Source organism: Macrotis lagotis, chromosome 6, assembly GCF_037893015.1.
Source record: "Macrotis lagotis isolate mMagLag1 chromosome 6, bilby.v1.9.chrom.fasta, whole genome shotgun sequence".
In the NCBI taxonomy this organism is placed as follows: Eukaryota; Metazoa; Chordata; class Mammalia; order Peramelemorphia; family Peramelidae; genus Macrotis; species Macrotis lagotis.
In genome coordinates, this window is record NC_133663.1 from 2268658 (window position 1) to 2273276 (window position 4619).

Genomic DNA, 4619 nt, shown 5'->3' on the forward strand with positions numbered 1-4619 from the left:
CCTCCAGTTAGCAATGGGATGGGGGGTGGAAGGAGGGGGGAGGGAGACAGATTCTGGGGACTCAGCCCAAGGCCTGAGACAGGGAGGGGTGTGGGTGAGGTCCATGAGGGGAAACAAAATCACAGAAGGGTAGAAGACCTCACCTCTACCCTCAAGGTGGAGGACATGACTGGGGGGCAGTACAGCCGGACCCGGGACTAGGCGGACGTTGAAGCAAAACCAAAGACCGGGGGCCAGGTGGAGGGGGCTCCCTGAAGACTGAGGAGATGCCTGCTCCAGCCTGGCAGTGCCCCTTGCTCTGGGATGGCAGTGCAGTCTGCATGCCAGGCTCAAGGGGTCGGCAGCTGCCCAGTGTGGGACACCTGCATGTGATTCCCTCCCCCAGCAGACTCTGCCCACCGTGGCACCCTGTATCAAGTCCTGTGGGTCCCACAGGGTCCTCCACCCTGGCTTGGGTGCGCTCAGAGGAGCTCCATTCTGATCCTGCCCCCTCCCCTGCCCCAGCAGACAAATTTGCAGTGTTTCTCTTCCAGAGCAGCTGGGACAGACGGGGCTGGGGGGCCAGAAGGGAGACGCTGTGGGTGAAGAACTGGGGGGGCAGAGGCGGAGCAGAAACTAATGGGAGCTTCAGCCTCAGACCCTGCTGAGCTGAGCTGACCCTTTGGAATGAGAACTTGGGCCATGGAAGCATTTCAAAGGATTGACATCCTATGGTGCCTGCCAGGGAGAGCCCTGGCCTAAGAGAGAGAAATTCTGGGTGAGGGATGGGCTTCCTGCTCACCCATCCTTGTCCTGCACCCTGGGCAAGTCTGGGCCAGAGTGAGGGGTCAGATCTCTGGGTCTGGGGTCAAAAAACTTGGGTACAAATTCTAGTTCTGCAGCATTATCACCACCATCATCACTGTCATCACCATCACCACCATCACCATCACCACCACCACCACCACCACCACCATCACCATCACCACCATCACCACCACCACCACCATCACCATCACCACCACCACCACCACCACCACTCCCACCACCATCACCACCACCACCACCACTACCACCACTACCATCACCATCACCACCATCACCATCACCCCCACCACCACCACCATCTTTGTCACTAGCGTTCATCCAGCCTGAAGTTGGCTCAGTACTTGACATTGCTTTTCCTGCTGATCCTCACAACTCTGGGAGACAAAGGAGGAAACTGAGGCTGGGAGGGCTTAAGTGACTTGTCCAGGTCAGGTGGGTGTAAGTAGTGAAGGCCAGATCTGAATTCTGGTTTTCCTGACTATTCTACTGACTAGCCATACCGACTGTGCATGACCGTGGACAAGTCTCTTTCCTGGGCCTGCCTCAGTTTCCCTGTCTGTAAAAGGAGGGCGTGGGGCTGCATGCTCTCCAGTGCCCCTTCTGGCTCTGCCATGCTTGGACACACTTCTATCTGGGCCCTCAGGACTGTCTTGGGAGGGCTCGTGGCCAGTCACACTGGGCTCTGGGACAAAGAGAAGCTGGACTGCCCTTGAGCCCCACCTCCCACCCCGAGCTGAGCCCCGGAGCTTTCTCTGAACTGGTTCCCAGCTCCGGGCTCCCTGCAGGCCAGCAGGAGACTCAGGACTCCCTCTGGACATCCCCACAGTTGGGTGTAGATTGGCACTATCTCGGAGAGGAGGGGCCTGGGCCCCCAGGCAGCTCCACCCCTTTCCACCCCCCTCCAGCCCTCTGCCAGGCCCCACGTGCTCTCCCAGAGGCCCCCAAGGAGCTGATTTTGGGGTGAGCTGCTCTCCAGGTAAGTGGCTGCCTGGGCCAGCAGTATTGTCAGCCCATGGACCAAGGCCTGGGCCCAGGCCCTACCTGAGGCAGGGTGCTCCCAGTGCCTTGCTGGGGGGACAAGGCAGCAGGGCTGGGATGAAACAGAGTAAGCTGGGGAGAACGGGCCCTGCTGCTGCCAAGCTGGACTGGTGTTTGTGCTCCTGCCCCTTCCCTGGCTCTTCCTTCTAGGCAGACTGTTAACCCGCTGCCAGCCCAGCCAGGGGTTTGGACCAGAAGTTGGTGCTGCCCTCCCTAAGAGGTGTGCCCAAGGGGCTGGGCATCCCTTGAGGTCTCCCCAAGTTGCCCCCCCAGGGTGCCAACAGAGTCCAGGGTCTGGCCCCAGCACCCTTCTCTTCCCACAGGCCCAGCCTTGCCCCCAAACCCTCCCTAATCCCTTCTCCGAGAGAGACCCGGGCTGGGGAGCAGCCCTCAATCTCTGCCCTTCAGAGCTCTCCCCACTGGCAGGGATGATGCCCCTGAGAGAGAGACACATTTAGAGATGGCGAGCTGCTCTGGAGAGCCAGCTGTTAAATGGTGACCAGCACATCCTCTGGTGGAAGCATTGCTGAAGTCTCCCTGCTTTGGACAAAAGGAGCTAACTGCTGGGAGGGGGTGGAAGCAGCAGAAAAGGGGGGACCTTGGGCCCTGGTGGGTGGGACTTGGGGTCTTGAGGCCTTGGGTTCAAATCCTGCTGGTTCCCTTCCACCTCCCCTGTCTCCCACACAAAAGGAGAGGTCCATCCTGGGATGTCTTGGGGCTCCACTCCATCTAGTATCTGCTTCCGATTGTGGTTGTTGGGGAGCCTCCCCTGAAGTTCCAGGGTCCACAGGCCTCAGAAGGGGGGGTCCGATGCTGCTTACAAGCTTGGCCCCCAATGGGGGAAGAGAGGCTGGGCAGCTTATGATGTAGGAAGGGGGTCCTCTGCCTCTGTCTCCAGGGAGCGCTCCAGTCACCCCATCTTACAAATGAAAGTGAGGCTTGAGAGGCTAAAGTCAATGTTACCTAGCTGCCCCCCCCCCCCAATCCCTGCACCTCGGACTCCAAACCTGAGGCGAGGCCCCGAGAGAGAAAGGTCTTCAAAATGGCAGCACTGGACCTCATGGCCCTGCTCCGGCCCCTCATGGGCGGCCTCAGGGAGGGTCTCCAAGCTCCTGGCCCTCGGGACCCTGGCGCCAGCCTCCACTCCCCTTCCTGCTGCTCCTCCACCTGCCATTGCAACCCAAGGCCCACCTGACCCCAGGGCACAACCATTCCCCTGTCTCCATCCTGCCTTGACATCTTCCTGAATGACTTCTTTCAAGGCTTCCTGGGCCAGGGTTCCCTCCAGCAGGCAGCGGGGGAGCCCTAAGCCTTGTCTCGAAGGCAATGTTGGGGCAGTGGGGCCGGAACCAGCAGAGGAGGGGGCCTGGGCCCCTAGCTAGTGTCTCTCCTTATACTCAGGGCTCACTTGACCCCAGTCTCCTGAATGGGCTCCCTGCCCTCTCCGTGGTGCCAGGCCAACTGTTCCTGGGTGGAAGCCCTCCCAGCAGGGTGGATTCTCCTTCATCCCCCCTTCTCCTCACCCCCAAACCTTGGGAGAAGACAGAGAGGGGAGGCTCAGAGACTGGGATCCACAATGGTGGTTGGCCCTGGGGGCTGGCAATAAACATGATAGAGCCCCGCATCCCCTTCACCCCAGTGTCCCAGGGGGCAGGCTGGACCCAGAGGGGCAGAAGAGGCTCCTCAAAGCTCTAGATTTCCCTGGAGCCCCAGACCCTGCTCCTGAGGGATGAGCCCCCCTGAAGGGGCAGAGGAGAAGGCAGGCAGGCAGGCAGGCTGTGTAGGTGTGCCCCCCCCCCCCCAGTTATCTAGCTGACCAGTGGAATCCACTGCTCCCAGCTGGACATGAGGGCCCTTGGGGTGATCCCAACAGCAGGTTTTCCAAACCTGCCCCAGTCCTGAGGTGGCCTGGGGCTGAACCTTCAGGCCCCAACCAGGGGAAGGGGAGGCCTAGTGCCCATCTGGGGGAGGACCAGGGGGCCAGCTCCTGCCCCAGGAAAGCCATAGAGAACTTTCCAGAGTTGTCTTATAATGGGCTCCCCAAAGGTGAGCACAGAAACCCAGCTCTGTGGCCATTCCTCCCTAGGTGATGAGGTCTCTGTTCTGGGGGGCAGCCGGCCAAATCAATCCCTCTCTGGCCCTAGCCCAGCCATGGGGGAGTCCAGCAGCTGCTGATCAGAAGGCCATCCATCAAAGGCCTGACCACTGACCCCCCCACTGGATTCCCTCTCAGCCTCGGGGGAGAGACATGGAATGACCGACAGACGTCAGGGAGCTGGACTCTGGGCTCCCCCACAGCTGAGCACTCCCTCAGGACACCCACCCACCCAAATAATCATACAGGAAGCAGCTCCATCCAGTACTGGATACATGGAGGGAGAGGGAGAGGGCAAGACAGGCAGCTCTCAGTCCACCCCCTGAATGAAGAATTGTTTCCCTCTGCGCTGGGTGCAGGATGCTGCTGCTGCATGTGGTGAGCACTTGAAAAACTGAGTAAATGAATGAGTGAGTGAAAGAATAAACGACTGAGTGAATGAATGAATGAGTCAGTAAATGAACAAGTGAATGAGTGAAAGAATGAGTGAGTGTTGCGTCCCTCCCAGCTGCTGGGGTAAGAGCCGGTTCTCTCTGGCTTGCAATGCGGGCTAGGACTCGTTTGGGGTCTGCCTCCATGGGCCTACCCACCGTTCCCCTTGGGCAGAGCTACAGGCTCCTGCCAGGTACCAGGGCCATGTTCTGGGCTGGGCCCCCAAGACAAAGACAAATGAGGCCGA